Source organism: Montipora capricornis, chromosome 13 (assembly GCF_036669925.1).
Source record: "Montipora capricornis isolate CH-2021 chromosome 13, ASM3666992v2, whole genome shotgun sequence".
NCBI lineage: Eukaryota > Metazoa > Cnidaria > Anthozoa > Scleractinia > Acroporidae > Montipora > Montipora capricornis.
The window spans coordinates 20,809,484-20,822,462 of record NC_090895.1 but is presented as its reverse complement, the minus strand read 5'-3'; the positions used below and the strand labels follow the sequence as shown (position 1 = coordinate 20,822,462).

Here is a 12,979-nt window from a genome sequence, read left to right as displayed (position 1 = left end):
CTCGCTCCTTTTTCTCACCCCTCTCCCTTCGCTTGCTCTTTTAATTTTGGTCTAGGTTTTCGCGCGGTTATTGTATCTTCAAACGATCACTTGAATGTCAACCCCGGAGAAAAGATGCTTCTGAAATTCACCAAACCACCTGCTACATAGCCTAAGGTGCTCAACGTTGTCTTTTCCGCCAGTCGACAAAAACTAGTTTCCCATCCTTCCCAACAGCGCATTAACCCTTTATAACATCTATAATTGCATTTATTGAAGCATTTTGGAAAACTTGAGATTTGTTTGGAAGAAGAGCATATAAAGTTTGTTTAGAATTAAAAGTGTAAGTTAAATTAAAAAGGACACCACGAAATGACTGACAACTTGAACGATTTGCAGTTAAAGTGTTCAACGGTACATTCTCAAGGAAAGCTTGAATCTTGTAATTTCATATTGATGTTTTGGAAGCGGACGAAACGACATCTTTTAAACTGGGATGTACGTTCCTTGAAAATGCTTACAACGTGTTCGCTTTTGATTCATCAATCACAAATATCACTTCAGGCCTTGGGAATTTCACTCTATTTTCAGTTTTATGTGTTAATTTATTCATTTTCTATGGCAAAAAAAAAAAAAAAAAAGCAACGGTTTTTAAAATATCAACTCCTATTTCGACATAAACATAAAGGAAAAAACATGAAATATAATATACAATGGAATAAGAAGGCCGGCACACTCAAAACAGCCGCCAAAAGAGATCTGGGACGGAAAGTGCTTTAAATTTCGCTGTACCGTATCTCATGCGCTGTTTTTCACGGTTCTCGTCATACAGCTCGCCAAACCAAGCGACACTCTAGGTCACATAACTGAATGCATGCGTACATCAGGTTGATGGAACTCGAATTCTACTGTGGGCTTACCAAGCTAATATTTTTATGAAACTTGACTATCGTGCTAAAACGTACAAATAAGCAATATATTACTACAAACTTTAGACATTTTCAGTTGCTTCCCAGGTCAAAAACTAAGAGTAGTCGGACAAACTTTCCTAAGCTCAGTTCCAATATACTTGATAAACACACATTGACTAACTTGCTGAATAAAATTTCAAAGATTACACGTTATTAGGAGGAAAACACCGAACTGGCTGCGAGCGAGATCGTATACAAGAAATCTCACAAATTATTTATCATTAAAAAGGAAAAATCTGAACTGCCTTTGAGCGGGCAGATCTATAACGCAATAATACAAGCAGAGCTCTTTTAAACTCTGTTATTCTCAATGCATATAGCAACGGGTTTATGAAAGAGTTTGCGTGAAATAAGCAGGTAAAACAATACATTAAATGCAAATGCCATCCTGTTGGACAAGAAATTGTTTCAGAACGACTCTCGCCTGAAGGAGGAGAAAAAACAATGGAGAAAATATTAATTGGCATCAATAGTATTAACGATACAACTGTTACAATGAACAGTGTCTTGGTCAGTTTTCGTTCTCTACTGATTGCAACGTGACATTAAGGATGAGGTCCACAGTAAAACTTAGTAGCGATGGACGTGTAAGAAACCAGGATATTTAAAGCGCAGCAGAATAGGAATGAGATCCATGCTGCCATCGCGTGAACTCTACTAATGTCGAACAGCAACCGTGACAGACCGATGGCTGTAGAAACGTTAGCTGTAAACCAAACAGCTACAACGGCTGCTCCAAACACCTTCTTTTTGGCTAGGCGATGCTTGAATGGACGAAAAGCTGCGTGCACTCTCTCCAAAGAAATAGCAAGGAGGTCTGTTACCGAGACTGTTGAAAAGTAGGCCATTAAAGCTTCTAAGACTATGTAGATCTCAAAAAAGTAAGTTGTCCAAGATTTAAAACCGTTCCCAAGAATGAAAATCCAGGAGATCGCGGTCGTTATCAAAGACAATGCATTAAACATATCTGCAACTGCCAGGCTGATCGTCAGGTACATGCTACGCTTGCGAAGTCTTCGCTCTTTCAGGAAAACAATGATTGTAAGGACATTCAGTGTCAAGATAGCAGCAGCCTCGATGCCAAAAACTGTCAGCCAGGCAATGTACTCCGATGGCACAAAAAAATCGAAATGTAAAGTTCCGTTCAGTGAAGTTCAGAATCATTGGTCATCTAGGTTAAGAAAAAAACGACGGTTAGACTAACATTAGGATAAATCATTGCATATACTAATAACCCCACTGTTAAATAACTAACAATGTACTTGGAAAAACTTATTAATTCTGATCGGCTAAGAGAAATGTTGTTGTCGGGTAACGCAGTAAGGAAGAGAGGAATTACCGAACCAAGATTTCTGATTGGTCAATGTACAAAGAAATTCAAAGATAGCCAATCAAATTCGACCTCTTGAAACCCCTAGATAGGGCAAAAATTGGAAGGTGAATCGTGATAACTGATACGCGAGCGTTGCTTCTGCACAACTTTGACACGCCGATAATTTTCTTGTGATTTTGGCATAAATGAATACTTTTAATTGTTTTGCAACACCTCAGCCCCAGGGATTCGAATGATTCCGTTGAAAAAGATGACAATTGCTTCGTAACGGTTATTTCAAAATGCACGAGGAAAATCAAAAATCATGTGGTTACCTGTACAAACAATCTTGCGAGTGCACCTCATGGCGGTGGCATCTGTGCGAAAATGTATTCATTTTCAGTGCTCCAAAAGGTTGTGAAATGAAGCAAGGCAGTGAGAGCCAACAAAGCGACCTCTTGGAGGCGCACTGACATCAAGCTCAAAAGCTCGGGTTAATGAGATTGAGTACTGATGTACAACCTTTAACCGAGAATATATAGCAACGTTTCAAAATTTACAACGCTTTACTGTCAAGTGACAGTTACAGCCTCGGAGACAATTATTAAAACACTTTGCAATACCTTGCACTCCCACAATGTTGTTTTGGCACATGGGCTCAGAAACTCACCTACAAAAAAAGATCATGAGCGGAAAATGAGCAGCGAGGGCCTCACATCTGTATAGTCATGTACTGTTCTAAGGAATTTGTCACAGCCTGCAACAACTTCATTTTTGTATGGGTAATCAAATGACTTCAAGTACAATTTGGAATAACTAAGCACGAGTAAATTTTTTTTCATACACGAACAAAATTGCTCCAGCCCATTGGGCGATTGCAATTTGAAGTACTCATTTATTCCAAATTGTGCAAGAAAAATTATGTGATTACTCGAAAAAATTCAAGAAGGTTAAATAGAACCAACGCACGCGTATCACGCAATCACGGAAAAAAATTGCGTCATTCATGGCTCGCACTTGATTTCCTACCTCTGAATTTGTTTGCTCATTGACTAATCAGAATGCTTGTTTTATTACGACCGTTTCAAACGTCGAACTTCACATGCACTGAATCTAATGCAAATGAGCGACAACAATAAAGTTTTCTTATTTGCGATTCTGGAATTGCTAGCAGGTGAGTGTATTCCTGAGCATGAGGTTCCACCTCTTTGTGTCACTCCTTTATCGGTGCAGAAGGCAAAAAGCTCCGCCTAGTGATAGACCTTAGGCCTGTGGATGAATTTTTAGTGAAACTTAAATTTAAACATGAGAATTTGCGCTCACTTCCTTAAGTAATTGAAAAGGGCTACTGATTTTTTTTTACTTGGGATTCGAAATCCGGGTATCATCACGTGGATATTTGAGGCCTACTCTGGGACCTTGACTCGCCTTAACTCACCTTAACTCGCAGCTTGAGATTATGTTCAAATTTCCTTATCTCGCTTTAACTCGCCTCAACTCGCATTACCTCGCATAGCCTCGCCCACTCTCGCCACTGCAAAGTGGATACCAATTTAAATAGGGTTGATCCATTCAACCAAGATTCAGACCGGTCTGCCCAGGAAAAATGGTCCACCTCAAAAGGTTTTGGAACTTTTCCAGTTGGACTGAACCATTTCATTGAGCTTTGGACCAAAATTTCCGGAAATTTTGGTTGAATGGAACGCGCCCAATACCTCAACCCGCTCTCAGGGTTATTTCAAAATTAATCCACAAAGGGAAGACACCAAAGAATAGGGATTTCCAAAATTTTAAACAATAAGTCCCATCCTTCTGGAATTTCCACATAGCCTCTGTGGTAAAGGTATTTCACCACGAAGATTTCATGAAGCTTTTCTTAGTACTAAATGGACAGTCGATGGAACTACCAGGAACAACCTGAACATGCACTAACTAGTTACCTAACAAAAAGGCTTCAATGCTAAGCACGGCAGAAATTCCAGAGGCATGGGGTAGCAAGGTCTGGAGAAACCCACACTGATTGCAAGTATTTTGGACGACAAAGTTAGTGACATTAACTAAAAGTAGAAACAATAAATAATAAATCTATTTATACTTCTAAGCGAGACAAAAAAAATACAATTTAAACATAATAACAGAATGTTAATTATTTTTCTTTTAAGCTGCTGTAGCTAATGATTTACAATAACGTTTTGCAAATGTAATGCATGCAAGCTGTTTATGATGATGAAAAGCAGCAGCATCATTATCATTCTATAATCTGATGAAGCTTAGTGCAGATTGCATCCAACAAACAAAGTCTGGGATGTAGCCAGAATCCTTTGAATACTCCACGTACTGATTGCAGTCCGTATTTCTTAATCATAAATCTACCTGGAACAAGAAGATCTGTACATTGGTTCCACGTGACATCCTGTTTGGCTTACATTGTAGTCAAGCTGGCAACCATAAGCCATGATTCATAAAGACTTGATACATTTAGCCCTTAACTGAATAAAGGTTTTTGCATTGATAGCCAACTTCGTTCACCATTTTTTTAAAATTACCCAGGGCCCTCTCGCTCAACTCATTGTCCTAGAAAGTTTTAGGTGGGAAGCTTCAACGTGGCGTACATGACATCAAAACGCGTTAGAACACGGCTGAGCCGGTGGACATTTTTTGTAAATTGGGAAGAAGCGAAGATTCATCAGTGACAGCTCTCAAGGGTTTGCGAGACAAAGCTTTGGAGCTCATCTGAAGTTTTTTGTTTATTTATTTATTATTATTATTTTTTTTTTGTAAGGGATACTGTTAGGGATATACACATAAGACAAACAAAGATTGCAAGGCGTCTTTATATGTATTTTACTAAAGCATATTATATATGATTTAAACCTTATCACTTCAAGATTAGGTTGATCATTTTCCATTAACTCGCCTTAACTTGCACAAACTCGCAACTAATAGGCGAGTTAGGGTCCCAGAGTAGGCCTATATTTGCGAAGACCATCAGCAGTATTTAGGGTTTTCGTGGCTATTTGGAAATGATGAGCGTGGATATTTCTCATTTCTGTTTTGCCTTTCGGCTTAAGTAATGCGTGTTTTCGTTTTAAGCAATTGTTAAACCCTCATTTTAGTTAATGAAGTTACATACACGGCATTCATAGAAAACATATCTAGTTTAATGTGTAGTATTTTTACTGATAGGACTTTTTGGATACGTATTTATTCTATTTAAATATTGTTAGGTAGTTGTATTTTATATTGTGCCATAAAACCTGACGAATTTTTACCATGTTAAAATAATGATTTGATTTGATTTGATTTGCCCTACAATGACCAATGTCATGCTATACCTAACTTAAATACACCAGTCACTACCCATAGTCCATGTCTAACACCTACCGCAACCCAGGCCCTGTCTTTCTACTGATGCAGAAATATTCAATTTCAGGCTGAAGTACTTCTTTTCTGCACTATGTTACCAGAAAATTGCATTTCTCTTGGCCAATCAGAATGGAGTGATTTTCATGCGTACTATTAATACTTTTAAATGAATCGACGGAATGTAATGACAAGAGCCAGACCTAATCGGCTAACCCAATGTTGTAGCCAATTCAAACGATTTGGGGATAAAACGTTTTGTTCCAAATATTTCCACATCATTTAAATACGAATGATGCATTATCATGCCAATACAATAAACAAAGAATCTTAATCCCGGGAAATTTGAATTGGGTACAACATTGAGTTATCCGATTAGGTCTAATCATGGGCTCCTGGTAATGGAAGTGTACGGGAACAGAGCCCCGTGCAAACGGACGCAACAATGTTGACCAACAACTCCCAACATTGTTGGATGTTACGTGTTGCGTCCTTTTCCACACCCTGTTGCATGTTGCTGGGAGTTGTTGCACGAAGCTTGAAACCAGTCAAACGTCTGAGCAAACAATTTTCTTGTTCCATGATCGCCGAACTGTAGCGCAGCAATGGTGGATCCGTTTACACACCTCGTCTAACACAAGCTCGTCCCCAAAGACAACTTTTCTTTTCGTCACACCCAGAACACGGACTCTGGCCACCTTCAATTTATGCGCAGTCATAGTGAATGTCCATTTTTGTAACCGTTGACAACTGTTGTTTCAAATTTCTAATCGTGCGTAAACGAGCCGGGATTCCGTGATTTCCGGCCTTCCCGGCCTGGAAGTGGCCAGAGTCCGTGTTCCTGGTGCTGGCTAATAGAAAAGAGGACTCTGGGAACGAGACCGCATTCCAACATTGTTTGGGCCACGCACGCACATTGCATATGGTCTTCATCGAGATAGAAACGCATGAACACGTTGAAAACAAGATGGCAGCCGAATTTTGTAAGTTTACAACGTTTTATGGGTCTTATCCTTGTCATAATACACTACAGGTCCTTACATCGTTGGGAGTTGTTGCATCCATTTGAACAGGGCTTAATCGCTAATATCGTTGTATCGTATATGTTAAGGTTAAACATACAACCATAATCATAAACCGTGATCATATTTGTGTTCGGCTTTAAAACTTTTTAACTTTTCCTTTTTTCAGATAGTTCTTAAAACATATACACAGCCCTCGAACGAAATGGTTTTCTTTTATTAATAAACCCTTTGCTCTTTTTACATCCCTTTAACTGATCTGATTAGTTTTTGTGAAAGAGCGAAAATCGAGATTTATGTACATATTTCGAGACTTGGCTTTTCTAATCTATCAACAACTCTCGTTTTTACATCTTATCATCCAATCTTAGACGACCCCGAATTTTACATTCCGGAGAAGGCATGGCTCTTCCTAAAATGTAAAAACTACTATACTTACTTCTATTTTTATCCGTGATAATCCCTTGGTCAGATTGAAGGACCAGAAGACCCGAATGCAAAACCACAAAAACGGCCTACGACCTTATTTCTCCCTGGTGCCGCTGATCAGAATGCCGCAAAAGATTTGCAATTTCCTCAACACAGCCAGAGAAATAGTCAGTGCCAACATCACGCATGAAAAACACTCGACACAATACTGAAAACACTTCCTTTCCGTGACCATATTTGTTTTCGCCTGGTGGCTGGAAACAGTTTCACTCCTTTTTAAGAGAACTCCTTGTTAGGAGGGTTGTTGTCACAACATCACTGTATCACGTAACAGCAATATTATTGTGCTGTATAAAAAGACGATTTTTGATTATCAAAATGCACCCATTATTGTGACAAAAATGTTTTGAGAAATCCTTCTGAGGAAATGTTATCCCAATATTAAAGCGAAGATGTTGACTACGAAAAAAAAAAGAAACTATTTATAAATGGATGAGTCAGACTATTCAATATATCTGTATTCTTAAAAATGTCGCAAGGTGTACTCCAAATAGAAATCACGGGAGTGCGGGAACCTTAACCTTGACAAATCGCAAACTCGTGAATCCTTTCAGTTTGTTTTTCATCTGTGACGTAAAAAATACAGCTAAAAGCATCTTTTTTTAGCTTTTCTTTTTCCTGACAGTTCTTTAAAGAAATAAACAGCCCTGGAAAAAATTTTTTTTTTTAAATTTAATTAAAAAGAACCCTTTGCTCTTGTTAATTACATCCCTTAATGTGAGATCGTTAAAAATAAAAAATAAAATAAAATAAATACCTACACCGTTCACTTTCTCTCAAGGAGGGGAAATCGAGATTGATGTGCAATTTTCGAGAATTTATCCACAACTCTGGTTTTTACATATTGTCATCGAATTTTACACGGTTAAAGTCAAAATTACTATACTTAGACCTATTTCGACGCGTGATAATCTCGACGTGCTCTTGATCAGATTGAAAACCTCTTCAAAAATGGCCTGCCAACATCACGCATGAAAAACATTCGACGCAGTACTGATCGAGAACCCCATTATCTCCTCTAACATCGTCGTTTTCGTGATCCTCGGCTATATGTTTTTCGGTGGTGGCTGGAAACAGTTCCAATAATTGTAAGAGACCTACCTGTCAGAAGGGGTTTCACAAGGAGACTGTATATCACTTTCTTTAGATTCCTCACTACGTATTTACTACTCTGTTTCTCTGAGAATTGTGAAAAAAAAAAAAAAAACTTAATTATGACTTCAAAAGAGTGAGAGCTCTAAAACAAATATCAATGCACATTTATCATGATATTTTGATTAAAATCCAGAGGGTAACAAATACTTAATTCTTGGCACATCAGTCGAAAATTTCTCAGTTAAATCGTACTTCAAGTTAAAGAACATATCTAATTAACCCCATGGATTAGGTTGATATTTCGTTTCAATTCCATCTTAATTTTTCCTTTAAAATGCTGCTTTCAGGTATATATCCGACAGCACTTTAAACCTTAATTTAAGATTTTTTTGAGATTCCTGAAATAATTTAATCTATAAACCAATATTATACATATATTAAATTTTTGAGGGGATAACCTCGGCGCTTGTTAAAAGGAAATCTCCCGAGCCAATTTTTTGGTAGTCACTGGAATTTCAAGTAATTTATCTAAAAAAAAAAAAAAGAAAAAAGAACGATTACGTAGCAAATACCCGGTTTTGGTCGCAAATACCCATCTTAGCTGTTATTTTTTTTCTTGCTAACGTAAATTACGTAAATAAAAGAACTTGATAGAGAAAATAGAAACAGTTCACAACGATTGACAAAAGAACATTGCTCCGGTATCACAGAGGTCATGCATGAGTTCGAATCCCATTGAAGCTGCCTGAATTTTGAGGTGTTTATAACAGGCAATTGCTGAAATTCTCCAGGTAAATGCGACGAACATTTCTATTGAAAGAACTAATTTGTTAAGGGGATTGACGAGTAATAACTTGATAACAGCCGCAGTGGACTAATGTGATATGATTGACAATTGATGTATAATCATGTGCTTCAAGTGGCATTAAAAAAACGGACATGGAGCATTCTTACATTCAGGCACTGTCAAAATGTGGTCATGGAAGCGACCACCGAAGTCTACAGATTTGTTACCAGTTGTTGAAAAATATAACTTTTACTTCCTCAATCTTGCGCAAATTGCCAGAATTTTGGCCTTCATCATCAACTAACTACAACGAGACATTCGACGTTATTTCGCGCTATATTTAATATATTAATAAGCAATGTACATGCTCCATGTAATTTTTTTTGGCATCCACCTGTCTCGTGAGATGATGGAGTTTGCGCCGAGGTTTAGTCTTTCGTAGAGTTGCAGCTTCTGTTGTGGGTGTATACGTAGTGTAGCAATGATATAGTGGTTTACCATTGTTAAACACAAAACAGAATCCTAGGAATATAATATTAGTGTACATGGCATACACTAGCCTACATGCGCATACACTAGAGTGCTTGAGCATACACTAGCGTCCATGAGCATACACTAACCTACTTGGGCATACACTAGCCTACATGATCATACTCTAGCATACACTAGCCTAAATGGGCACACTCTAACCTTCGTGATCATACACTAGCCTAAATGAGCATACACCGGCCCTTATCAGCAAACACTGGCCTACATTATTATACGCTAACGTACATGAGCTTACATTAGCCCACAACATTACAATTTCAGAATTAGATTTCAGCACCTGAGTTGGGCATGAATAAAGGCCAAGTGATTTATTCTTAGGAAAAGGTATTATTTCCAAACGAATTTTAGCTGAAAAAGAAAAAGGACTGGGTTGGTCTACACTTGCCCAGAAAATCAGTGAATTGTTTTGGTGAATGGGGTGATTGGTCTGCAATTTTTTTTCCTGCTGTCGCGAAATGTTCGTTAAGAACATTTGATATACGAGACGGATCACAAATAATCTTATTGTTGTCATTGAGATCGTTGAGCACACTAATTGGTTTGTCTCTTCTCTTTACGATTTAATAGCGGAGCTCCGCTCGCGCCGAAAGCGCGCACGCGCGGATCGCCATAGTTAAAAAAACATGGTAACCCATTTGAAATTTGGGTTTTGGTCACCATGCGACCGTACTTCCACCCCTCTATTATACGAATGTGACCAGTATCCCGTGACCATATCACGGGCTCAAGCTTAGAGCTCATCGAGGAGGCCATACTGCAGCTGATACTTAATTACAGCGTACATCTTTGATATTGGGTATCCAGTGGATCAATATGGTAAATTGACACCTGTCAGAACAAGCTAGCCGCTGAACAGTATCACGCGACCATGTCACGGGCTCAGGTTAGACCTCATCGAGGTCAGCTGTTTTTTGTTTTTTTGGTTTTGTTTTTTTTTTTATAGGTTAGTCGCTGATCATGTACTGGTTTTCGATTGGATCGCTGGTAAAGAACAGGTAAGACACCTGAAAGTAAACGAGGCTTATTTTTTAGCGCGCTTTCTGAGGCTTGACGTGGCTACACGGCTATACTGCGTGAACAAGAGCGACGCTTTTCAATCTAGGTTTGACATAATATAGCTGTGATCAGAACACACTAGTGGCTACATACTTAATCAAGTCAAGCATTGGAGGGCTATAAACATAAAGCTAAGTGTCTATTTTTACTCTGCCTTATTGCAATTTTTGGCTTAAGTCTTATCTTTAGAAGATTTTTAATTTTGAATCTGATAAGGTTGCACGATGCCTGGACGGCCTATGACAGAAGAGCAGAAACAAATGAAGAGAGAAAGAGAACGAGAACGGCTAAACAATATACCAGTAATAGCTCAAACCTAGTGGAATAAGTTACTCCACAAATTCCTTTATTGGACACTAAACCGTTTGTTATTTTTACTGATGAGTTATTTCAAGTGGATGCATATTTTTAAAAGGTGGTGTAATTGCTTTTTCGCTTATTCAGGAATGAAACTCGAGTTTTTATTCTCAGCTGCAATTAAATAACAATGACCTTCACTCTTTTTGGACATAAAGAAATAATAATTTTTTGTTTGTTCGTTTGACTTAAAAATGTGAGCAAACAAAAGTTTTTTTTACTCTGTTTGCCTAACTGTTTCTCGATGTGCGTCGACAGTGACAAGATAATTTTGGCCTTATGTTGTAAAGCGTAATACCAATCATAATGAGGTCTCGTACAAGTGAAAAGAAATACCATTAGCTTGTGTCTCTGAAGTTTGTTTCTATAGAGCACGTACAGCCACGTAATTTGTTGGAGGTCTTGTTTGAAGTTTGTCCTTTCTTGCCGATTCTGGTTCCTAGCCAAGCTGGTGTGTCCAATGAAATACATCAAAATGTAAATGATCTCGCTCTCAGAGATATAGTGGAATAAAGTACATCAATAAAACTATTTTTTCGACCTGTCTGTTCTGATCTGTCACATCACGAGCTGGTACGTCTGCGATTTCTCATTTTAGCGAGATTCCTATTCACTTGCTTTTGACAGTTGACTCTGAAACGGCCTTTTTTTCTTTTCCGTTCGCTTGCTGAGCATTTGCTTGTTTTCCTTCAAAAGTCACGCGATTCAAGAAAAATTCATTGCCTAACTACTATTGAATTCGACAGTAAATTCCACTTGAAAAACCGATATCGCACTCATCACTTTGTGACTCATGCGATGTCGGTTTTTCGAGTGAAATTTTCCGTGTAATTCACCAGTTAGACAGGGAAGAAATGACTTAATTAAGCAATAACCGGAAACACTAAAACGCGGACAATTCCAAAACCTTTTCTTTTTAGTAACCCTAAAGCCAGTAAGAATAAATAACCCGGGAGCTCCGCTTTTAGGTTTGGCTATAAATCTATATATTACCCTATTAATTCCCTTCCAAATTCCTTTCATGTTGCTGATATTGGTTTGGAAGCATTCATAATAAAATTGCCTCTTACTCGCTCGTATGAAGGTACAGATTTTGCTCCTTAATAATTTGAATCTTGCCCCGTTGTCAGAGCCTGAGAAGTATAACTTGTTTTTAAATTTTATTAATGGAGGCTTTCATGCACTGGACTAAAATGGTGGAAGACAAAAGAACAATTGTTATTCCGATTATGCCTTGCTAATTAAGTATTGTTAAGTTCATTTTGTTTTCTTGTTTCTTTCTTAGGTTAGGGTTAGGGTTAGGGTTAGGATCTGATAATGAACTGAACTTTGCTGAGACAAGGAACTGGTTAGCGGTCAGGAAAGATGGCCGCGTATTTTCGTAGCTCCGTGGAACTTAATGGCTAGCTATATTTTTGTTTATCTGTGTGTTTTATTCTTTTGTATCCACTTAATTAATTAGGTAATTTTTATATGTTTCCAACTGTTAGGGCAAGGTATTAGTTTAACTATTTTTGCCCTTTTCTCACTAAGTCTTCATTATACTTCTCTGTAAACCTGTTTATGTTTGAGAGAATAAACTGTCTGTCTGTCTGTCTAAGGAACTTTTGCAAAAATATGGGGGACTCTCTTTTACTAGCTTTTTGTTTTTTTTTTTTTTAATTTTGTTTTGTTTTGTTTTTTTCTGTTTTGTTTTTTTTTGTATAGGGATCGGACAGGTTTTCTTGAAGATAACAAAGTACAATCAAACGTAACAGTTTTGAGATATTTTCATTTCCGGATTCACGTTCTTGTTGTTTTGTAACGGTTTATTGTTTCTAAAGAAAGAAAAGATGTAATGTATTGATACCGGAAGTCAAGTTAAATCTCTTGGGACTGCTATGGTCATGCTTTCCCGTTTTTGTAAGTGTTTTAATAGCAACCAGAGTTGTTCGAAGTAAAGTTGAGCATTAATTTTCTTTAGTTTAATATATGTGGTTCACGGCCTTTAATGGGAGTT

General features: G+C 37.8%; 1 protein-coding gene and 1 long non-coding RNA gene across 2 annotated transcripts in view; one reads left to right on the top strand and one right to left on the bottom strand.

Annotated features, from left to right (window-relative positions):
• LOC138028248 (QRFP-like peptide receptor) overlaps positions 1–7,223 on the bottom strand; it is a 288,469-nt gene extending 281,246 nt beyond the window's left edge. The window contains exon 1 of the mRNA XM_068875716.1: positions 7,087–7,223. The gene's annotated coding sequence lies outside the window, so the exon portion shown is untranslated. The remainder of the gene's footprint in view (positions 1–7,086) is intronic.
• On the top strand, positions 6,530–12,921 carry LOC138028252 (uncharacterized). Its single transcript, XR_011127600.1, has 3 exons — positions 6,530–6,608; positions 10,511–10,562; positions 12,688–12,921. It is a non-coding gene; the product is annotated as an uncharacterized lncRNA (long non-coding RNA).
• The last annotated feature ends 58 nt before the right edge of the window (positions 12,922–12,979 follow it).